The sequence below is a fragment of the Tamandua tetradactyla genome, chromosome 3, assembly GCF_023851605.1.
Source record: "Tamandua tetradactyla isolate mTamTet1 chromosome 3, mTamTet1.pri, whole genome shotgun sequence".
NCBI classification, from domain to species: Eukaryota; Metazoa; Chordata; class Mammalia; order Pilosa; family Myrmecophagidae; genus Tamandua; species Tamandua tetradactyla.
In genome coordinates this window covers 176,022,977-176,048,616 of record NC_135329.1, presented here as the reverse complement: position 1 = coordinate 176,048,616, position 25,640 = coordinate 176,022,977, and the positions used below count along the sequence as shown (strand labels likewise).

The following is a 25,640-nucleotide window of genomic DNA, read 5'->3' as shown; positions in this document are numbered from 1 at the left end:
ATTGATTTTCTATCTACATGTTCTATCCATTATTGAAAGGAGGGTATTAAAGTTTCCTACTATTAAGTCAGAACCATCAATTTTTCCCTTCATATCTATCAGTATTTGTTTCATATATTTTGGGCTCTGCTGTTAGATGTGTATGTGTTAGTTTGTTAATTGCTGCTGGAATACAATATACTGGAAATAGAATGGCTTTTAAAAAGGGAATAATATCAGTAAGATATTAGAAAATTAAATACAACGATCTATAAAAAGAATTATACATGATGACCAAATTGAACTTATTTCAGGTATGCAAGTCTAGTTCAACATTTGAGAATCAACCTAATGAATCCTCCATATGAACAAGGTATAGAGGAAAAGTTATGTGACCATGTCCACTGACCCAGAAGAAAAGGTTATTCACAAAATCAATATCCAATCATCATGAAACTCTCAGCTAACTAGCAATAGAGGGTAACATCCACAACTTGATAAAATGGTGTCTACAAAAACTTAGTTTACATTATACTTAAATGTAAAGACTGAATGCTTTTCCTCTAAAATCAAGAACAAGACAAGGATGTCTGCTTATGCCACTCTTTTTCAAGTTTCAGTAAAAGGCAAAGAAAAATAGAAGTCATGCAGATTAGGAAGGAAGAAATAAAACTATCTCTGTTTTCAGAGGACATCATTGTCTAATAGAAAATAAGAAGGAATCCATTTAAAACAATAATAAGTGAGTTCAGTAAGGTTGCAGGATACACGTTTGTATGGAAAATTCAATTGCTTTTCTAAATACTACCAATGAACATATGGAAGCCCAAATTAAAAAAGGAAACCATTTACACTCATTCCAAGGAAAATTATATACTTAGGTATAAGTCTAACAAAATACGTACAGGATCTGTACAACATTTCAAAATACTAATGAAGGAAATCAAAGAAGACCTAAGTAAATGGTGAGACATCCTATGTTCACAAATTTGAAGAGTCAACATAATAAAGGTGTCAATTTCCCCATATCTATTGATTTAATTATTATTATTACTATCCAAATTCCAGCTTTGTGTAGATATAAACAAGACCATTCTAAAAAATATATGAAAAGGCATAGGTCCTAGAACAGTTATAACATCTTCAAAATGAAGACTAAAGTGGGAGGAATCACTTTACTCAAATTAAGGCCTACTATGTAGCTATAGTAATCAAGAGAATGTGGGATTGGTGGAGGAATTAGCATATAAATCAATGGAACAGACTAGATACCCCAGAAATAGACCCACAAAAAATAAGCCTAACTGATTTTTTTTTATGATGGTGCAAAAAACAATTTAATAGAGGAAAAATAACCTGTTCAACAAGCAGAGCAATTGGATATCCATGTGCAATATAAAGAGAGAAAGAAGGGAGGAGGAAGGAAAGATGGAAAAAAAGGAAATAAGGAAGGAATGAAGGAAGGAGCAAGGGAGGGAGAGAGAAAGAGAGGAAGAAAGAGAAAGAGAAAGAAAGAAGAATGAACTTACATTTCAGAAGCAAAATTTAAAAGTAATAAAGCCAGATGATGGTGAGATGTGGAGAAATTGTTGTTGGGAAATTTTATGGCTACTCTGGAAATCAGTTTGGCAATTTCTTACAAGTCTACACATGCAGGGGGTGTGAGGGTAGTTCAGTAGTAGAATTCTCACATGCCATGCAGGAGACCCAGTTCGATTCCCAGCCCATGCACTTCCCAAACAAACAAACAAAATATTCAACAAATGGTGCTGTAATAACGGGATACTCACATGGAAAAAGAAAGAAATGTGATCCCACCACACAGCATACAAAAAAAAAAATCCATTTAAAAAACTATACATGCAACTGCCATATGCCCTAGCAATTGCACTCTTGGGCATTTATCTCAGAAAAGTGAAAACTGATGTTCATACAAATGTTCAGAGCAGCTTTGTTCATAATCAAAACAAGGAAACAGCTCAGATGTCCTACAATAGGTGAATGATTAAGCAAACTGTGGTATAGCCATACCATGGACTACTACTTAGCAATAAAAAGGAACAAACTATTGATACACATAATAAACTGGTTGTCTTTTCAGAGAATTATGCTGAGTAAAAAAAAAAAAAGCCAATCCAAACAAATGTTACCCACTGTTTAATTCCATTTAGATAATATTCTTGAAATTATAAAAATGGAGAACAGATTAGTAATTGCCAGGGGTTAAGAAAGGGGTGGGACAGGAAGAAAATGGGTGTGACTATATAAAGTCAAAAATAAGGATCCTTGTGGAGATTGAAATGTTCTGTTTCTTGACTGTAAAATGTCAATACCCTGATTGTGATATTGTATTACAGTTTGCAAGAAGTTACTATGGGGGAAACTGTATAAAGGATTTACACAATAAATGTACCTATTATTTCTTTACAACTTCATGTTAATCTATAATTATTTCAAAAAAAAGCTTAATATTGTTAATTGAAGAAAAAGAAAACTTACCTTAAATATTTTTCTTAAGTGTAGTGGTCAGCTATGCAATATATAAATCTAACTCAAATTGAACAACATCAATTCAATTGATAATCCATAAAACATGGATTATATGCACTCAACAGATTTAGAAGGCCTAAAAGATCTGTCACCTAGGCAACAGGCTTGTAAATTGAAGACATCTCAATATTCTAGAACAAATTCATAAAAGTCTAAGCTAATTGCTTCACAAACAAGTAGCAAAATCTTCAGAATTCTATGGGAAAATAAACTTTGAAGTTTTTTGAAGTTAAAAGAAGAGTTTTCTATGAACCAAAGTAGACAGTGTGTTAAGGAAATGCAGTCTTTTGAGACAGTCTTCTGGAGTGCTAACCTGGATTGGAGAAGACTGATAACACCCCTTTCAACTCGCAGCTGATTCAGCTGATACTGACACTCTTTCAATAGTTTCTTCATACTTTTAGATCTCCTTCATAAATTAAAACTTTCTTCTACTTAAACACTGACGCTGGACTCTAAATCCTTTCTCCAAATGTGGGGGTACAGGAAGGTGAGGAGATGTTTTTATCAAAGAAAGGCTGTGTTTGATGATGATAAAAGCATTAGGATGATATAGTAAAATGAGTTTGGACTTTACAGGCAGAAATATCTACATTCACACCCTAATTCTTCCTCTTCATAAACATAAAACTTTGGGCATTTTACCTCTAAATTTCAATATTCTCACATGCAAAATGAGAATATTATCACCTACTTCAAAGAATTTTAAAGGGCTTGGAATATAATGGGCATTTTAGAAATGGTAAGTGTGCTGGTTTGAAAAGATTTAGAACTGTAAACTTGGTACTTATTAAATACCTCTTTTTAAAAGCCATTCAGTTTCTGGTATATTGCATTCCAGCAGCTAACTAGAACAAAAGGTATTATATTTATTCACCTAAATGAGTCTAAAGTAAATATGAAAAATAGAATTGTTGGGTCAAAGGGTATGTGCATATTTAACTTTGATAGATACTGCCAGATTATCCTTCAGAACAGACTTGCTAAATTACATTTGCACCCAAAATGTAAGAAAATATCTGTTATCCCATACCCTGATCATTTTAAGTTTTGTTAATTTGATGCACAGAAATTATATTCCTTTGCTTTTTTTTTTTTTTTTAACATGGGCAGGCACTGGGAATTGAACCCGGGTCCTCTGGCATGGCAGGTGAGAACTCTACCTGCTGAGCCACCATGGCCCACCCTTCTTTTGCTATTTTAATCTGCTTTTTTTTTATTGAGAATGACCAGTTTTCATGTGTTTTTTACCCATTTGTTCTGTTATTTGTTTATATAATCTTTGCTCATATTTTAAAATTTTGTTGGTTTTGCTTATTTATGTGTAAGAATGCTTTATATATTTGGGATAATAATGCTTTGTTATCTATGCTGCTTATTATCTATATTTAGCTTTCAGTGTCATTTCCTGCCAAGTGAAGAAAGTATGTCTATAAAAACCAACACAGAAACAAAGATGAAGAGATAGTGTCCCGATGACACTAAGCCATACCTAACCTTTAGATTTCCTAGTTATATGAGACAGTGCATTTCTTTTTAAACTTGTTAGTTTTAGAACTTATAAATCAGAGTTTTGCCTACATAGATCATCTTTTCCTACAGATTTGAAATGCAACATTCATCATATACTAAAATTCCTTATTTACATGGATTTGCTGCAGTACTTTGTATTCTGTTCTACACAATTTTGTCCTTTCTACTACATTACTATACAACTTTAAAGACTATAGCTGTCGATCTATTTTACTATCTGTAAGAAACATCTGTGTCTACTTTGTATCTTGCTTATTTCACTCAACATAACATTTTCAAGGTTGTGTTGTATCGTGCATCAGGACTTCATTCCATCTTACTGCTGAATAATGTTCCATCATATATATAGACCACATTTTGTTTATCCATTTTTTTATCAATTGATGGACACTTGGATTGCTTCCATCTTTTGACAATTGTGAATAATTCTGTAATGAACACTGGTGAGCAAATATCTGTTCAAGTCCCTGCCTTCAGTTCTTCTGGGTATATTTATATACTTAGTAGCGGGATTGCCAGATCATATGGCAGTTCTATAGTTAACTTCCTGAGGAGCCCCCAAACTCTTCTACAAGAGCTGCACTATTTTACATTCCCACCAGCAGTGAATGAATGTTCCTATTTCTCCACATCCTCTCCAACAGTTGTTTAATAGTGGCCATTCTAGTGGGTGTGAAGTGATATCTCATTGTGGTTTTGATTTGCATTTCCCTAACAGCTAGTGAAAAGGAACATCTTTTCATGTGCTTTTTATCCATTTGTATTTCCTCTTTGGAAAATGTCAATTCAAGTCATTTGCCCATTTTTAAATTGGATTTTTTTGTCTTTTCATTGAGTTGTAAGATTTCTTTATATATTCTGGATATTAAACCCTTATCAAATATGTTTTCCAAATATTTTCTTCCATTGAGGAGGTTGCATTTTCATTTTCTTGACAAAGTCTTTTAAAGCACAAGTGTTTTAAATTTTGATGAGATCCTATGTATTTTTTCTTTCATTGCTTATGCTTTGGATGTAAAGTCTAAGAAACTGTTGCCTACCACAAGCTTTTGGAGATGCTTGCCCACATTTTCTTCTAGGAGTTTTGTGGTTCTGGTTCTTAATTTAAGTCTTTGGCCTACTTTAACTTAATTTTTGGAAAAGGTATGAGATAGGGGTCCCCTTTCTTTTGCATATGGATATCCAGTTCTCCCAGCACCATTTGTTGAAGAAATTATTCTGTCCCAGTTGGGTGAACTTAGCAGTCTTTTCAAAAATCAATTGGCCAGAGATGTGAGGGTATGTTTCTGAACTCTTAATTCATTCCATTGGTCAGTATATCTGTTTCTATGCCAGGATTATGCTGTTTTGAGCACTGTAGCTTTGTAATATGCTATAAAGTTAGGAGGTGTGAGTCCTCCAACATCATTCTTCTTTTTCAATATGTTTTTGGCTATTCAGGGCCTCCTACCCTTCTATATAAGTTTGATAAGCTTTTCCATTTCTGCAAACTAGTCTGTTGAAATTTTGACTGCAATTGCATTGAATCTGTAATTTCAATTGCATACAATTGACATCTTAATGGTATTTAGTCTTCCAATCCATAAACACAGAATGTCCTTCTATTTGTTTAGGTCTTCTTTGATTTCTTTTAGCAATGTTTTGTAATTTTCTGTGTATAAGTCCTTCATGTCCTTGATGAAATTTATTTCTAGATGTTTGATTCTTTGAGTTGCTATTGTAAATGGAATTTTTTTCTTGATTTCCTCTTCAGATTGATCATTACTAGTATATCAAAACACTGCTAACTTGTTTTGTTTTATTTCTTTTTTTATTAAAACACTACTGACTTTTGCACATTGATCTTGTATCCCACCACTTCACTAAACCCCTTTATTAGCTCTAGTAGATTTGTTGTAGATTTTTTAGGACTTTGTCTATATAGGATCATGTCATCTGCAAATAGTGAAAGTTTTAGTTCTTCATTTCCAATTCGGAAAGTTTTATTTCTGTTTCTTTTTGCACAACTACTCTAGCTAGAACTTCTAGCACAGTGTTGAGTAACAGTGGTGACAGTGGGCATCCTTGTCTTGCTCCCAATTGTAGAGGGAAAGTTTTCAGTGTTTCACCATTAAATATAATGTTAGCTGTGGTTTTTCATATATGTCCTTTATCATGTTGAAGAAGTTTCCTTCCATTCCTATCTTAAAAAGCATTTTTTATCAAGAAATGATGCTGGATTTTGTTAAATGCCTTTTCTGCATTGATCAAGATGGTCATATGGTTTTTCCTCTTTGGTTTGTAAATGTGGTATATTACTTTAATTGATTTTCTTGTATTGAACCACCCTTGCATACTTGGGATAAAACTCACCTGGTCATGGTGTATAATTATTTTAATGTGCTGTTGGATTCAATTTGTAAGTATTCTGTTGAGGATTTTGCATCTATAGTTATGTAAAAAAACAAAAAAGGTCTGTAATTTTCTTTTTTGTAGTATCTTTATCTGACTTTGGGTTATAGTTTGCTAAACCTGCCAAAACAAACTATACCAGAAATGGGCTGTCTTTTAACAATGAGGATTTATTAGTTTAAAAACTTACAGTTCAGAGGCTGTGAGAATGTCCAACACTAGACATCATCAAGACAATACCTTCTTCCTGAATACAGACTGCTGGCAGTGCAGGACTCCCATGTCACATGGCACATGGTGGCATCTATTGGCCCTTCTCTCGGTTTTCATCGCTTTTGCTTCTTGCTTCAGTAGTTTCCTCTCTGTTCCTGTGACTGCTTCCACTCACAGGTGGGAAACAGTGGCTCAGTGGCAGAGTTCTCACCTGTCACGCCAGAAACCCGGGTTCAACTCCCCATGCCTGCCTATGTTAAAAAAAAAATTCCACTCACAATAGGTTTATACCCACAGGAATGGATTTGCTTAAAAACGTGATCATCTGGGGTCCACAAAACTTTGAACCATCACACACTGGTATTAGTGTGATGTTGGCATCATAGAATGAGTTGGGTAGTGTTCCTCCCCTTCAATTTTTAGAACATTTTGAGCAGGAATGGTATTAATTCCTCTTGGAATGATTGGTAGAGTTCAACTGCAAAGCCATCTGTTCTTGCACTTTTATTTGTTGGAAGGTTTTTGATGACTGATTCAATCTCTTTATTTCTAATTAGTCTGTCGTGGTCTTCTACTAGCTCTAGAGTCAGGCCTTCTATTGCTTCTAGCATAGGTTGCTGTACTGTACTGTAAGTTTCTAGGGTTTTTCTGTTTCATCTAAGTTGTCTAATTCATGGGCATACTGTTGTTTATAGTATCCTCTTATGACCCTTTTATTTCTATAGGATCAGTAATCATGTTCCCCTTCTCATTTCTGATTTCATTTATTTCCCTCATCCCTCTGTTTTTCTTTGTCAAACTAGCTAAAGGATTCTCAGTTTTATTGATTTTATCAGAGAACTAACTTTGGGCTTTGTTAATTCTCTCTATTGTTTTTTTAATTCTGAATTTAATTTATTTCTGTCAGTCTTGTTATTTTTTTCCTTCTGCTCATTTGGGATTAGTTTGCTGTTCTTTTTCTAGTTCCTCCAGGTGTACAGTTAGGTCTTTGATTTTAGCTCTTCTTTTAATGTAGACGTTTAGGGCTATAAATTTTCCTTTCAGCGCTACCTTCACTGCGTTTCTTAAGTTTTGATACATTGTGCTCTCATTTTCATTCATGTCAAGATATTTACTGATTTTTCTTGCAATATCTTCTGTGACCCACTGATTGTTTAAGAGTGTGTTGTTTAACTTCCATATATTTGTGAATTTTCCAGTTCTCCACCTGTTATTGATTTTCAGCATCATTCCATTGTGGCCATAGAAAGTGCTTTGTGTAATTTTAATCTTTATAAATTTGTTGAGACTTGTTTTGTGACCCAGCATGTGGTCTGTCCTGGAAAATGATCCATGAGTACTTGAGAAGAATGTATGTCCTGCTGTTTTTTGGGTGCAGTGTTCTAATTATGCCTATTAGTTCTAGTTCATTTATAATATTATTTAAGTACTCTGTTTCCTTTTTGACCTTCTGTCTAGATGTTCTACTATTGATAAGCGTGGTGTATTGAAGTCTCCAAATATTATTGTAGCAATGTCTATTTCTCCCAGCAGTTTTCCCAGTGTTCGCCTCATGTATTTGGGGGAAACATGGTCAGTTACATAAATGTTTATGATTGTTATTTCTTCTTGGTGGATTGCCCCTTTTATTAATATTTTTGTCTTTCTTTGTCTCTTATAGCAGTTTTACATTTAAAATCTATTTTGTCTGAACATTGGTATTGCTGCTCCAGCTCTGTTTTGGTTACTGCTTGCATGCAATATCTTTTTCCAACCTTTCACTTTCATCCTGTTGTGTCTTTGGGTCTAAAGTGAGTCTCTTATAGAAAGTATATAGTTGGATCATACTTTTTTATCCATCCTGCCAATCTTTTGTCTTTAGATTGGGGAGTTTAATCCATTAACATTTAATGTTATTACTGTAAAGGGAGTACTTACTTCAACCATTTTATTCTTTATTTTTTATATATCCTATCTTATTTTTGTCTCTTTTTTACCCTCTCACTGATAATCTTCATTTCTATACTGTCGTCCAAGCCTCTCTCTCCTGTCTTTCTCTTTCAGCCTGAAGAATTCCCTTAATATTTCTTGTAGAGCACATTTATTGTTGACAAGCTCTCTCAGTTTATGTTTATTTATGAATATTTTAAATTCATAAATTTTAATTCATTTTTTAATTTTTAAAGGACAGTTTTGCTGAATAAATAATTTTTAGCTTATTTAAGAAATTATTTTATTTAAATATTTAAAAAAATAGGTTTTATTTTCTTTCAGTACTTTAAATATATCATAATCCTGCCTTTTCACCTTCATGATATCTGATAAGAAATCGGTACTTAGTCTTTTTGTGGTTCCCTTGTATGTGACAAATCACATTTCTCTTCCTATTTTCAGAATTCTCCCTTTATCTTTGGTATTTGACATTCTGATTAGTGTGTGTCTCAGAATAGGATTTATTCTATTTGAGTTATGTTGCACTTCTTGGGCATTGTTTTAGTTTGTTGTTGCTTCCAGAAATGCAATATACCAGAAATGGATTGGCTTTTTTAAAGGGAATTTATTAAGTTACAAGTTTACAGTTATAAGGCCTTTATAAGGTCCAAACTGAGACATCCAGGGAAAGATGCTTTGACTCAAGAAAGGCCAATCTGGGAAGGCATGTGGTTGGTGGTATATGTTGGTCCTTTGGCTTCTGGTCTCAAACAACTTCCTCAGGGGCATTTTCTTTCAGCATCTCCAAATGTCTGCCTATGACAGCTCTGAAGTTTTTCCAAAATGGTTCCCTCTTAAAGGACTCTAGTAAGTGACCCACCTTGAATGGGTGGAGACATATCTCCAAGGAAACCACCCAATCCAAAGGTCTCACCCACAATTGGGTAGGCTGCATCTCCATGGAAACAACTTAATCAAAACAATCCCACACAACAATATTGAATCAAAGAACATGGCTTTTCTGGGATACATTACAGTTTTAAACCAGCATATTCTACCCTCAGGACCCCCAAAAGACATGTACTTTCCATATACAAAATATATTCATTCCATTACAATATCACAAAGCCTTAAACCATTTCAGGAACAATACAAATAACAATACAAAGCCAGAACCAATACAAAATCTCATCAAGGTCAGTTAAGGCAATTTAAGGGAAAATTCTCATCTGGCTCTGTATCTGTAAAACTCAGATCAAGTTATCTGCTGTCAATATACAAAGGAGGACCAGTCATAGGATAGACAATTCCATTGTCATAGGGGGAGATGGATAGAAAATAGAAGCCACTGGACTGAAAGAGTTCCAAAAACCTGCAGGCAAACTCCATTAGACTTCAAAGTCCATTAGTCATTCATCCTCAGGGCTTTAGAAAATGGCAGTCCCACCCTTTCCAAGGGCCTATGCAGCAGCACTGTTCTCTCCAAATGCTGTGGTGAGGGTTGAAACCTTGTGGAACTTTGGGGAGACTGCCTTTTTCTCGGTTACCTTCTCTAAGCATCAGGGCAACACCTGTGCTATCTGCCATCTCTGTGGTATACACTCAACCCCCTCAGAATAATGGGGCAGCAGCAAGGCTCTCTCCAGTCCCCAAGGAATGTACTCCAGCTTCTCTGAAGCCTGGGGCACCAAAACTCTTCCTGAACATCAAGACCAAAGGCCCAACCTCAGCTTTCAGGGCAAACTGCCCTCTCCAAGTGCGTGGGTGGATACGGTCTCTTGGTCTGGGGTTTCTTGGCTTCAGTTCTTAGTTTTGATGGTTCTGTCTTTGAAGTTATTTTTCCTTCAATTTGTTCTTTTTCTTTCCCTTTTAGTCCAGGCTGGCAGTGCTTCCATTTATACAGATCCTACAACGCTCTTGTTGGTTTTCTATATAGGACACAGGGATCAAAGCCATCAAAAACAATAAGACTTTCCATGAATCCTTTCTGGATAACTCCATCTCCAATCCTCACTTGTCTTGTAATGGCTGACTGCTTCCATGTTTGGTTAAATCCTCAGGTGGACATTGTTCTTTGTGGTCTCCTTTTCTAGAAGCCCAGAATTTTCCAGACCATCAGTTTCTGGTTTCTCTGTACTCAAGAGTTCTCAGCTTGTCTCTTTGCTATTGTATTTTACTGTAAGCTGCAAGGAGATGTCAGACTGTATTTTCCACATTTTGGCAGTCTCTTCAGCCAAGTACCATGGCTTACCACTTTAACCTTCCATTGACCACCAGAAATCAATTTTGCCAAATTCTCTGCCTCTTTAAAACACTTTAAAACACTTCCTTCCAGTTGACAATAACACATTCATCATTTCCTTCTAAGGCCTTATCAAAAGTATCTTTAGCGTCCACATTTCTATCAACAGTATCTTCAAAGCAATCTAGGTTTTCTCTGTGAAGCACCTCACAATTCTTCCAGAATCTTCCCCTTATCCACTTAAAAAGCTGAAACATGTTTGGTATTTGCAAACTGCAGTGCCCAACTTCTCTATTACCAAAATCTGTTCTAGTTTGCTAATGCTTCCAGAAATTCAATATACCAGAAATGGGTTGACTTTTATAAAGAGAATTTATTAAGTTACAAGTTTACAGTTATAAGGCCATTAGAAGAGCCAAACTAAGACATCCAGGGAAAGATGCCTTGACTCAAGAAAGGCCAATCTGGGAAGGCACGTGACTGGTGTCTGCTGGTCCTTTGGCTTCTGGTCTCAAACAGCTTCTTCAGGGGCATTTTCTTTCTGCACCTCCAAACGTCTCTGTCTGTGTTTTTCTGAAATGGTTCCCTCTTAAAGGACTCTAGCAAGTGACCCACCTTGAATGGGTGGAGACACATCTCCATGGAAACCACCTAATCCAAAGGTCCCACCCACAATTACTCTATCTACATGGAAACAACTTAATCAAAATGATCCCACACAACAATATTGAATCAGGATTAAAGAACATGGCTTTTCTGGGATACACAACAGTTTCAAGCTGGTTCAGACATGTTTATTTATGTCTTCCATAGAAGTTGGGAAATTTTCAGCCATTATTTCCTCAAATATTCTTTTCCTTTCTCTTCTTCTGGGACACCCATGACATGTATGTTTGTGCTCTTTGTGCTTTCATTCAAATCTCTGAGACCCTGCTCATTTTTTTTTCTGTTATTTTCTCTATCTGTTCTTCTGTTTGTAAGATCTTAATTGTCCTAACTTCTATTTTGAGGATTCTTCTTTTTGTTCGACTCTGCTGTTGTATGCCTTTAGTGTATCTTTTTTTTTTTTTTTTTTCTTGCATGGGCAAGCACCAGGAATCTAACCTGAGTCTCTGGCATGGCAGGCGAGAATTCTGCCACTACACCACTTTTGCTGCCCCCTCTAGTGTATTTATAATCTCTTCTATTGTGCCTTTCAGTCCCATAATTTCTATTATGTTTCTTTTTACTTTTGACACCCAGTACCATCTTAATATCCTTTATCTCTTAAGCCATATTTTCCTTCATCTCCTTAAATTGATTTTGGAAATTTGTTTGAACATCTTAGATTAGTTTTTCCAAATTCTGTGTCTCCTCTGAAGTTTTAATTTGTTCCTTTAACTAGGCCATATTTTTTTATTTCTAAGTTTAGCTTGTAACTTTTTGCTGGTGTCTGGGTGTCTGATTATCTTTATGAGTTTACTCTGAAGGTCAGTTTCTCTAGTTTGCAAAGGATTTTATTGTTAATTGCCTGAGTGTTAAGGCTTTTCATCTACACATGGTTGGACTTATTCTAAGTCGTTCTTATTCTAGACCAGTGTCTAACTGATCAGTTTTTTTGTTTGTTTGTTTGTTTGTTTTGTTTTGTTTTTACCTCTTCTTCACCTGATTCTTGTCCTGGATATGTGGTACAATTTTTAAGATTGCACTGTTGATGCAATTGTTCATCAACAGAAGCAAGCTTCCTTTCCTCTGTTCCTTCTACAGGAATCATGATCTATTCTGTTTTGCCTCTATAGTTTGTTTTTATACTCCTTTCATTGCCTCTAGCTGCTTTTGCCTAAAAGACAAAAAGAGGACTTTCCCAAGTCAGTATTTCCCAGCCAAAACAGGGCCAGGGACCCATGAAGGGGTTTTAGACCAGCTCCAAAGTGCCCATAGGAAAGGGTCAAGAATGATGCCAAAAGCCTTTTTGACAATTTCCTGAAGCTGCACTCTCCTCACCAACCAAGCAGATGGTGCCCTTCAGCAAACTGTTCCCCACAGCCCTGAGGAGTCCCTGCATCTTTAAACCTCTCCCACCTCCACCCCTGTTGGAAGCAGGTTTGTAACAATGGTGCTGTGTCCATTCCTGTTTGGGGCAAACTAAACCAACTTATGAAAGCTGGGACCTGATAATCTGAATTCACCAATCAAAAACTATGATCAGGGTGGGCCACGGCGGTCAGCAGGAAGACTTCTCCCTTACCATGCCAGATACCTAAGTTCGATTCCCAGTGCCTGCCCATGCAGAAAAAAAAAAACTATGATCAGTGCTCAGCCATGCCTCCACCCCATTGCCCCATTGTTGGGGAAAAGGACTTCCATGTCCCTCTCTGTCCTTAGCAGCCAGCCAAGGACTAACCCCAAGGCAGCACACCTCAAGAGTGGGAGATTGGCACCAATAGCCACTGTAGAGAAAGCTACTCAGTTCTTTATCACAGTTTCTCAACCTTTTCCTCCAGCTCTTTCTTGGATGCTGTACAGTGCTCCCCTGACTTCTGGAGCCCCTAAACAGTTGTTTCAGACTATTCCTAACTGTTCATTAGTTGTTTTTGGAGGAGGAGTGCGTCTTTGAGCTCCCTACTCTGCCATCTTTCCCAGAAGTTTCTTTCATACATGTGAATATTATGAACACCCATAATGATGTGTTGAGAAGGACAGTTCATCTCTATGGCACTTTTTCAAAAAGAATCATAACTCAATTCTAATCTTGAGAATATATGATTTCTTATTGAAGAAATATTAGATTCATCTTTGCAAGCTCTATAAAATTTGAGATTCTTATTTCAGTTTCATTGAATTTATAGATTAATTTGGGATGGTTTGATATTTTTACCAATTTTCATCCAGGAAAATTCAATGTCCTTTATATTCATCATTAAAATTTCATAATTTTATTCCTATATATCCTGCTTATTCCTTATAAGGTTAATTCCTATTTATTGTATAGCTTCTTCTGTAAATGTTAATGGGGGCTTTTAAAAATTATATATTCTAATTTAGTTAATATTTGTGTGTTGTATTACACAATACAAATATGATATTTTGTATATTGATCTTATGTTGGTCCATTTTTTGAAGCTCAATTCTATTTTTCAGCTTTCTTTAATTTTAAAAGATAAATGATCACATTATATCATTTGTCTCTTGACTGCTAATATTTCTTCCTCCTGTTCTTTTTCTAATCAGGCTAAGACATCTGGCATGGTATTGGATAGCAGTGAGAAAGACATTTTTGTCTTTTTCCTGATTCTAATGAATATTCTATTAGTGCTTCAACTATAAATGCCATACATGATGATGTAGGTTTCTTCAACATACCCTTTACTAAATTAGAAAATAATTCTTTTCTATTCCTATTTTATTAGAAGATATATTTGAAAATCAGGAATAAAGGTCATTTTTTTGCCAAATACTTGTCCAATTATGTATTTTTTCTCATATAATTTTTTTATATAATGAATTACATTAATAGCACTTGTGCTGTTGGACAACCGAAACTATACTAGTTTATACTAAGTAGGATATGGTATGATTTACTTATTTATAATTTTTGCATATACATTCAGAAGTGAGATCAATCTATAGATTTGTTATAATTCATTTGTTAAGTGTCAGTTTAATGCCTTTTATAAGAAGTGGATTTTTTATTACTTTTTTAAATAAACTTTTTATTTTTTAAATATTACAGATTTACATAAAAGTCGCCAAGATATTAAAAATAGTTTCCATATACATTAATCCAGTTTGTTAACTGGATTAATCCCCATTGTTAACGTCTTACATTGTCATAGTACATTTGTCAAAGCTAAGAAACCAATACTGGTAAATTACTATTAACAAAATTCCAGAGTTTTTTGGATTTCACCAGCTTTTCAGTTAATGATCTCTTTATGGTTTAAGATTCATATTGTGTTTAGCTGTCATGTTTTCCCAGTCTACTCTGGTTTGTGGCAGTTTCTCTGATTTTTCTTGTTTATTTTCATTGCTTTGATGGTCTTGGGGAGTACTGCCAAAGTATCCTGTAGAATTTCTTACAATCTGAGTTTGTCTGAAGTTTTTCTCAAAATTAGATCCAGGTTATAATTTTTTTGGAAAAAGTACCACAAAGATGAATTGTCCCTCTCAACACATCATTTCAAGGGTTCATGATGTCCACACGAAGCCATTGGTGATATTAATTTTTGTTACATGTTTAAGGTAATGTTTTCCAGGTTCTTCATGGTGAAGTTACTATTTTTCTCTTTTGCTACTCAATTTTTTAGAAGCAAGTCAGTATGTCTAGCCCAACTCAAGAGGTGCATGGAGGGGGAGATGTAGGTCAAGCTCTATCTCTGGAGGTGGTAGTATCTATATATATTATTTGGAATTCTTCTGTAAAGAAGATTTGTCTCTTCCCTCACATTCATTTTATTTTTATAAGTATAGTCTTATATGTATTTATTTATATTTTGGATTATAATCCAATACTTTATTATTTATTTTATTGTTCAAATTGTTCTAATTTTAACATCGGGAATTGTTTGGGGTGTCTGCTTTGTCCCTTTGACACACCATACTCCTTTTATTTATTGAGCACTTGCCTACTTTGGGGGGCTATAAAATGCTCCAGGTTTATCTTGTATTTTCCCTGCCACAGACTTATAATTAGCCATTTTACCATGGAGTCATGATTTTTTAATTGGAGAATGGTATTTACCATCCAAGCTCTGGGAACTAGGTATACCTGCTTGGGTGTACTTGTACTTGGGTTTTGCTTCTAGGCCCCTTCAGCAAACAAAGCTAGGTAATAAATGTATGTGTACTAACCTATGTATAAACACATATCTCTAATTTCTTCTGTATATATCCATTTGTATAAATATTTAGCTAAACATGAGCTTGTAGTGAATCTCTGATTCTAATACATTATCACAGAGTTAATTGTAGTCTTCCTTTTCTGTAATGTAACTTCTTTCTCCAACCAAGAGAAACCTGGCTGTCATCATCTACCATCCATTTACTTATTTATTCAGCCCCTGTTTTGGTTTGTTAAAGCTGCCAGAATGCAATATACCAGAAATGGTATGGCTTTGAAAAGGAGGAAGTTATTATGTTGCAAGTTTACAATTCTAAGGCCAAGAAATTATCCAAATTAAGGTACAAACAAGACGTTCCTCACTTTGTTTCTCTGAGCTGAATTTCATCTCTTGACTTACCTTGGCTCTCTCTAGGTTCTGGCTTGTTTAGCATATCATGGGAAGGTACGTGGCGACATCTGCTGGGCTCAGCCCATGTCTGGGCATCTATTCTCTCTGCTGATACTCCAAGCACCTCCAAACATCTGTGTCTCTGTCAGCTTAGATGTAAATGTTCTCCAAGCATCTGCGTCTGAGGTTTCTCAAAAATGTTTCCCCTCTTAAAGGACTCTAGTAAATTAATCAAGACCCATCTTGAATGGGTGGAATCACATCTATTCAAAAGACTGCACCCACAACGGGTGTGTCACATCTCCAAGGGCATAATCTAACCAAAAAGTCACACCCACAATTGGATGTGTCACATCTCTGTGGAGATAATCTCATCAAATGGGTTTCCACCCTACAATACTGAATGAGGATTAGAGAACATGGCTTTTCTGGGGATAAACAACATTTTCAAACTGACACAGCCCCCATGTGCATATAAAGCAGTTTCAGAATTGTTAACCTGCTCTATTCCCCATAAGAAATAAATTTACCAACAAAAAAACAGTGTTTAAGTACAGTTCATTTGTCTTTAGTCTTATGTTTCCAGTCAAGACATCATTTTCTAAAGTACCCTTTATGATAGGATTTATCATACTTTATGTACAGGTCAATGGTTTTAAGAAATACATAGAGACATGTACTCAATTACTTTTGAGGCAGAGAGTATAAAATCAGAGTAAAGCCCATCCTTTCCTAACCACAACCACACTATTGATGTTTCTCTTCTTACTTTTGACACTTTGCTTTCTACATTTTAGTGAGCTTCATTACAGCTTTAAATTCTGTAGTTGGGACCCTATTTCTTGATTTATCAACTTCAGGTGGAATATGCTGATCTAAAATCCTGAAATATGAATAATTTAGAGCATTTTTAGACTTCACATCTTCTCCAACTTTTCTTTTCAGTCTTATTAGACATTTATTTTTATTCTTCTAGTGGTTATCCATAAGGTTTTGAATAATAAGTTTAAAATGTTTCTTGATATTAAACCATAATTTAGAAAAGTTTCAAGTCAATGATGCAAACTTTCCCCCAAGAAAGTAGAAAACAGGAACAAAGCAAACATAAAGTGAGTAGAATAAAGATCAGAGTGTAAATCAATGCAATGAAAACAGAAAAACAATAGCAAAAAGTAATGATATCAAAAGTTCGTTCTTTTAAAAAATATAAATAATAAAATTGGCATACTGTTAGATCAGGAAAAAATATATAGAAGACAAAACATATAAAGCATGAAAGGGTGCATCACCACAGATCATAAGTGATTAAAAGGATAATAAGAGAATATTGTAAACAACTTTTTACCAACAAATCCAGCAGCTTAAGTAAAATAGATAAATTCCTTTAAAGACACAGGCTGTTGAAGTTAACTCAGAAAAACAGATAACCTGAATAGCCCTGTTTTTATTCTTATTTTAAAACCTTTCCATAAAGAAAATTCAAAGCAAATTTATCAAATCAATCAATACATCAAATGGATACTACATCATGACCAAGTCGAATTAATTGCAGGAATGCAAGATTGGTTTAACATTCAAAAATCAATCACTATTACCATATAGAATTTTTATATATGGTAATAGAATAAAATTTTTAAAAATATGGAACTGTACTACTCAGTAAATGCTAAGTTAAGCCACGGATTATAGCTAATAGTACTATTATAAAAATATGCTTTCATAATTGTAACAAATGGACCACACCAATAAAAGGTGTTAATAATAGAGTGGTGTATGGGAATCCTGTATTTTATGCATTGCTGTCCTATATACCCATAACTTCTCTACTAAAAAACAATCAATCACCAAAATTCTCCATATTAACAAACTGACAAGAAAACCCATATAAGCATTTCAATATATACAGAAAAGGCATTATAGATATTCAGCATCCATTCTTGATTTTAAAAAACACAAACTAATAATAGAAAGGAACATCATCAATATGATAAAGGGAATCTAGAAATCTCAACAGTTAACATCATACTTAATGGGGAAATATTGAAAGCTGTGCCTCTAATACTGGGAAAAAGAAAAGATTGACCACTTCTCAGTACTGGAGGTCCTATCCAGGACAATAAGGTAGGAAAAATAAAAAGCTTACAGATTGAAAAGGAAGATATAAAACTGTCTTTATTTACACATGATATGATTGTTTATGAGGAAAATAATGAATTTGTAAACAAGCTACTAAAATAAAAGTGAATTCAGTAAGATGTTTAGATACATGTATTTACATATGCTAACAATGAGCAATTGGACATTTAAACTAGTAGCAGGTTTATTCATAAATGCCAGAAATTGGAAGCATACAAGATGCCCTTCAATAGGTGAACAGACAAACTGTGGTACATTCATACCATGTGGAATAGCTAGTCTACAATTAAAAATATTAACTATCAAGCCATGAAAGGTCATGAAGGTGCCTTAAATGCATATTGCTCAGTGAAAAAGGCCAGTCTAAACTACATACTGTATGATTCCAACAATATGACATTGTAGAAAAAACAAAACTATAGAAAAAGTGAAAAGATCAGGGGTTGGGGGTAAGAGATGACTTGGTGGAGCACAGGGCAGTGAAACGATTCTGAATGATATTTGCAATGATTGTGTTCATGTGTCAACTTGGCCAGGTTAAGGTATCCAATTGTTTGGTTAAGTAAGCATTGGTTGGATCAATATTTCATGAACTTAAATTCATTGATTGAATCTATGGCTGGTTACATCTACAATCAACAGAAGACTGCCTTCAACAATGAGAGAAGACTTATTTAATCAGCTGAAGGCTTTTAAAGGAGAAGTGATGATTTTAGCAGTCAGAAGAGAGAATTTTTCTCCCTACTTCAGCCAGCCAGCTTCTCCCAGGGAATTCATTTAAAACCTTCATTGGGGTTTCCAAATTGTAGACTGCCCTACAGAATTTGGAGTTGCCCATCCCAACAGACGTGAGATAATTCTTATAAATATCTCATAATATTTACATGTACCTCCTGTTGGTTCTATTTTCCCTAGAAAATCCTGACTATTGCAGTATCATAATGGTGGGTACATGACTTTATGAATTTGTCAAAACCCATAGAACTGTACAACACAAAGAATGAACCCTACTGTAAACTATGGATATAGTTAATAATGTATCAATATTTGTTCACCAATTGTAAAAGACATAAAACACTGATGCAAGATATTAATAAAAGGGGAACCATACAGGTGAGCAGGGGAGAGGGGACATATGGTACTCTCTACTTTCTATGCAATCTTTCTATAAACCTAAAACTTTCCTAAAAATAATGCCTATTTAAAAATAGCATCAAATCAGATGAAAAACATGATATGAATTTAACAAAATTTATGCAAGTCCTGTACACTAAAAGTTATAAACTATCACAGTGAGAAATTAGCAAAAACCTGGATAAATGGAGAGATATACCATGTTCATGGACTGGAAGCCTCAATATTGTTTAAAATGTCAATTTTCTTCAAATTGGTCTATAGATTAAAAAAAAAATTAAAATTCAAATAATCTTTCTGTATAAAGTGACAAGGTGTTTGGTAAAGTAAAGGACCTAGACTAGCCAGCAGTTTTCAAAAAGAACAAAGTTGGAGGACTTACACTACTTAATTTCAAGACTTACTATAAACATAGAGTAAGGAAGATAGTATCATATTGTTATAAAAACACATATGGGACCAAATAGAGAGCACAGAAATAGAAACAAATTTGTTCACTTGCCATAAGCAGAAGGAAATTCTAAAAGTAAATATAAATTTATTAAAATGACAAGTACTCATCTATGTATCACTTCTTTCATTTAGCATAATGCTTTTGAGGTTCATTCAAAATCTCTCCAATTTTTTTGAGAGTTTGAGAACAATTCCTGTTCATTCTTTAAACCTTTGATAGGACTCAACAGTGAAGCCATTATTAGATCATGGGCATTTCTTTGTTGGGAGGTTTTTGTTTTTAATTACTGATTTATTATCTTTACTAGCTATAGGTTGGTTCAGATTTTCTATTTCTTCTTGAAGACATTTTGACAATTTGAATTTCTAGGAATTTGTCCATTTTATCAAGATCATCTTATTTAATGTACAGTTTGTATAATATTCTCTTATGTTGGGTATTGAGTCATGTATCCCATAAAAGACATGTTCAAGTCCCAACCCCTGGTCGTGTGGATGTGAACACATTTGTATATAGGACTTTTGCAAATGTTATTTTAAGGTTTGCCCAAACTAAATGAGGGTGGGCCTTAATTTAATATGGGTGAAGTCCTTAAAAGCAAAAGAGCCATCAGAAGAAAAAGAAGTCAACAGAATGCAGAAGAAAACAGAGAATATGTTCCCATGTGCCATGCAATAGAAAAGCCAAGGACCAAGGATTGCCAGCAGCCAGACCCAAAACATCAAGTCTTCAAGGAGAAAGCATCCCCTTGCTAGCACCTCAATTTTGGACTTCACCTAGCCTCAAAACTATGACCCAATAAACTCCATTGTTTAAGTCAACCCATTGTCTGGTATCTGTTTTAGAATTTGGAAAACTAAAACATCTTATAATCCCTTTTATTTCTTTAAAGTCAGTAATAATTCTCTGTTCTCATTTCTAATTTTAGTTATTTGCATCTTCTCTTTTTCTTAGTCAGTCAATTAAAGGTTTGTCAATTTTGTTGATCTTTTCATTGATTATTTTTTCCTCTATTTTATTTACTGCTTCTCTAATCTTTGTTACTTCCTTCCTTCAGATCTCTTTGTGCTTAGTTTGCTCTTTTTTTTTTTCCAGTTACTCTAGCTCTAAGGTTAGGTTCTACTGATTTTAGATCTTTCTTTCTTTTTTTTTAATGTAGGCATTTATAGCTATAAATTCCACCCTGAGCACTGTTTTGCTGCATCCAGTTATTTTGGTATGTTGTGTTTTCAGTGTTATTTATCTCATTCATCTCTAGTTTCCACTATTATTTCTTCTATGACTCATTGATTGTTTAAGAGTGTTTTGTTGAGGGCCACCAAAACTGACAGAGTTACCAGAACCAACAGAGCCCACTTAGCCAGAGACTGTTGGAGATGAAGAAGGGAAACACCCCTGGGGAAGCTGTTTAAGAAGCCTGGAGAGAAATCTAGGAGATGTCACCATCTGTAGATGATACAGATAGAAATGATGCATTTGTTATTGCAAACTGGAAGGAAGGTAATCCTTATTTTAAAGTGGCAAAAAAATCTGGCAAAATTGACCAGCTTTGGATGGAAGGCAGATTTTAAAAGCCATGAACTTGGATATTTAGCAGAAGAGATTTCCAAAGTAAATGTGGAAAGTGCAGCCGGGTTTCTCCTTGCAGCTTATAGTAAGATATGACAGGAAAGAGGTAAGTTGAAAACTGTATTCTTGAGTACAAAGAAACCAGAAATTGATGGTCTGAAAAATTCTGGGCTTCCAGAAAGGGAGACCCAGACAAGTGCCCCATGTGAGGATTTAACCAAACATGGAATCAGTCAGCCATTTCAGAAAAAGCCAGGATTGGAAATAGATTTATCCAGGAAGGATTTGTGGGAAGTCCTTTTGTCTGATGGGGATGATCACAATGTACTGCTTAGAAAACCAACAAGAGTGTTGTGGGATCTGTATAAGTGGACTAAAGGGACAGAAAAGAGACAAACTGGAGGAAAAATAACTTCAGAGGCAGAACTATGGAAACTAAGGTCTAAAGTCAAGAAACCTCCAGCCAGGAGTGTGAACCTACCCAAGAACTTGAAAAGGGTGAATTTGCCCCTAAGGCAGAGGTGGGCCTTCCACCTTATTGCTCAGGAAGAGTTGTGCTGCCTCAGGCCTTGGAGAGGGAGAGAAGACATTCACTGGGGATTGGGGAGAGCCTGGCTGCCACCCCATTGTTTTGGAGGGGTTGAAGATGTGCCCCAGAGATGGCAGAGAGCCTGGGTGTGGCCCCAATGTTTAGAGAGGGTGGAGCTGAGAAAAAGGAGGTCTCCCCAATGTCCCCCAAGGTTGAATTTGGACAGAGCTGGGCCACTGTGTAGGCCTTGGAAAAGAGTGTTTAATTTTGAGGAGATCCCATTTATCTATTTCTTTGTTTACTTCTTTTGGTTTGGGTATAAGGTCTATGAAACCACCTCCTATCACATTTATGAGACATTTCCCTACATTTTCTTCCAACAGTTTTATTGTCTTAACTTTAAGTTTAAGTCTTTGATACATTTTGAGTTAATTTTTGTGTAGGTAGTGGGATTTGGATCCTCTTTCATTCTTTTGCATATGGCTATCCAGTTCTCCAAATACCGTTTATTGAAGAGACTGCTCTGTCCCAGGCGGGTTGATTGACCACCTTACTGAAGATCAGTTATCCATACATGAGAGAATTTATTTCTGAACATTCAATTCAATTCCATTTCCATTGGTCAGTACATCTGACTTTATGCTACTACCATGCTGTTTTGACTACTGGAGCTTTATAATATGCTTGAAAGTCAGGTAGTGTGAGACCCTACCCCACTTCATTTTTCTCTCAAGATATCTTTAGCTATTTGAGGTACCCTCCCCTTCCAAATAAATTTGTTTGTTGGTTTTTCTATTTCTGTGAAGTAATTTATTGAGGTTTTAATTGGTATTGCATTGAATGTATAAATCAATTTGGGTAGAATTAGCATCATAACTATATTTAGACTTCCTTTCCATGAACACAGTGTTCTAGTTTGCTAGCTGCCAGAATGCAATATACCAGGAACAGAATGACTTTTAAAAGGGGTAATTTAATAAGTTGCTAGTTTCCAGTTTCAAATATCCATGAGAAAATGTCCCAGTTAAAGCAAGTCCATAGAAATGTCCAATCTAAGGCATCCGTGGAAAGGCACATGGAGAACACCGCCAGGGTTTAACTTTTGGCTGGAAGGGCACATGGTGAACACGGTGTCATCTGCTAGCTTTCTCTCCTGGCTTCTGGTTTCATGAAGCTCCCCGGGAGGCGTTTTCCTTCATCTCAAAAGGTTGCTGGCTCGTGAACTCTCTGCCTCGTGGTGCTGCAGCATTCTCTGCTCTCTCTGAATCTCTCATTCTCCAAAACATTTCCTCTTTTATAGGACTCAATAAACCAATCAAGACCCAGCCAAATGGGTGGAGACATGTCGTCACCTAATCCAGTTTAACAACCACTCTTGACTAAATCACATCATCCAGGGAGATGATCTGATTACAGTTTCAAACATACAGTATTGAATAGGGATTATTCTATCTTTATGAAATGGGATTTTGATTAAAACATGGCTTTTCTAAGGGGCATATATCCTTTCAAATCAGCACACACAGTATGCCCTCCCATTTATTTAGGTCTTCCAAGATTTCTTTTAGCAAATTCTTGCAGTTTTCCATATATAGGTCTTTTGTATCCTTAGTTAAATTTATTCTTAAATACTTGATTTTTAAATTGCTATTATAAATGGAATTTTTTTCTTGATTTCCTCCTCAGATTGCTCATTACTAGTTTATAGAAACACTACTGATTTGTGGGTGTTGATCTTGTACCCTGCCCCCACTTTGCTGTGCTCATTTATCTCTATCCTTGAGAATGATCCATGAACACTTGAGAAAAATGTGTATCCTGTTGTTGTGGGTTGTAATGTTCTACAAATGTCTGTTAAGTCTAGTTCATGTATTTTATTATTCAAAACTGTGTGTAATGATCCTCTGTGTAGATGTTCTATCCATTGATGAAAGTGGGGAATTGAAGTCTCCAAGTATTATGGTAAAGATGTCTACATCTCTCTTTCATATTGTCAGTTTTTGCCTCATGTATTTTGGAGCATTCTGACTTGGTGCATAAATATTTATGATCATTATATCTCTTTTTAAATTTTTCCTCTTATTAATATATAGTTCCTTCTTTGTCTCTTTTAATTGTTTTACATTTGAAGTCTAATTTGTCAGATATTGGTATACTTCTAGCAGTTCTGTCTAATGAGCTGTTTTTTTGTTTTTTTGTTTGTTTGTTTTAAAAAGGCCTCTTCAGGCTGGAGGGAACTGCCTGAAAATGTAGAGTTGTATTCCAGTAGCCATGTTTCTTGATAATGATTGAACAATGATATAGCTTTCACAATGTGACTCTGTGATTATGAAAACCTTGTGTCTGATTCTCCTTTTATCTACCATATCAACAGAAGAGTAGAACATATGGAATAAAAATAAGTAATAGGGGGAACAAATGTTAAAATAAATTTAGTTTGAAATCCTAGTGATAAATGAAAGCGAGGGGTAAGGGGTATGGTATGTATAATCTTTTTTTTCTCTGTTATCGTTTTATTTCTTTTTCTGTTGTCTTTTTCTTTCTTTTTCTAAATCGATGCAAATGTTCTAAGAAATGATGAATATGCAACTATGTGATGATATTGTGAATTACTGATTATATATGTAGAATGGAATGATATCTTAATGTTTTGTTTGGTTGTTGTTGATTTTTTTTTAATTAATAAAAAAAAGAAATAGAAAAAAAAAAGGGCCTATTCAGAGCCAGATGCCACTCCCTGGTTTGCCCATCAGGAGCTGGACTTAGTACATGACTGTATGTCTCCCCAGGCTCTCTGTGCCCCCTTTTCTTGGGGTCCAGCCCTTTTCCAGTATTTTCTTTTGTCCAACTCAAAAAGCCTCTGTTTTAAATTTTTTTCTATCAGTCTCACCCCCTCTTTGCTATAGCAGAAACTTCTAGTTCTTTTATTGCTGACTCCAGGTTTATTTATCTGTGCTCAGGGCCTGTTTTCAGCTTTCCAAATTTGTTAATCAATTCTGCGATTGTAGCTCTGTTGAGCTTTCTTTCTACTAGTAAAGCCTGTTTTCTTTTCCCTCAGGAAACCAGCCTGCCATGCCTGTGCCCCACATCTTGGGGGACTTACAGTTCTGTGGGGGATCTCAGCCATTCCACCCATTCTGGACTGGTGTCCCCTCAGCAGTTGTTCTGTACAGTTCCTGGCTATTTACTAGTTACTCTGGAGGATGAACTACATTCCACATCTCACTAGGCCACCATCTTACCTGACCTCTCAATTGATCTTTCTCTTAGTTGCTGTCAACCTTTGACCATTTTCCAGAATTCTGACAAAGTTGATTCTGACCATTTTACTTGACTTTTTGTATGTTTATGTGGAGGCACAGGCCTTTGAAACTACTTCCTCTATCATTTTCTCTGATATCACTGTAGGAGGTGTGTTTTGAGAAAAGATCTGCTCAGATTATTAGAATCGAAAGTGAAACCAACCATGTGACGACCTAGGGGTAGAATATTCACTCTTGAACTTCATATCCTATAACTTAAACACTATAACATGAACAGTACAACTTATGTCATATGATAGGAGGAAAACAAATATTTGCTTATGTTCAAATACAAACATACTCATAACAAAACAGGGAGAAAATATTCATGCCATCACAGTCTTCATTTCTGTAACTGGTCACATGGTCACAGTTCATATTTATCACTACCAATTCCATGTACCCTTTGCCCTCAGCAAGCACTTCAGTTGGCTGTAGTTCTTTGCCAGGTGGGGTGACCCAGACCTTCATTCCTGAAGTTTCAGGA

The 25,640-nt window shown here is 35.3% G+C and overlaps 1 protein-coding gene and 1 long non-coding RNA gene across 8 annotated transcripts in view; one reads left to right on the top strand and one right to left on the bottom strand.

Annotated features, from left to right (window-relative positions):
* Window positions 1-2,618, bottom strand: part of LOC143677970 (uncharacterized) — a 92,948-nt gene extending 90,330 nt beyond the window's left edge. Inside the window, exon 1 of the long non-coding RNA XR_013172998.1 lies at window positions 2,479-2,618. This is a non-coding gene — a long non-coding RNA (uncharacterized LOC143677970). The remainder of the gene's footprint in view (window positions 1-2,478) is intronic.
* The window catches only part of CATSPERT (catsper channel auxiliary subunit tau), a 197,608-nt gene that overhangs the window by 156,673 nt on the left and 15,295 nt on the right, over window positions 1-25,640 (top strand). The gene's annotated exons all lie outside the window — the stretch shown is intronic.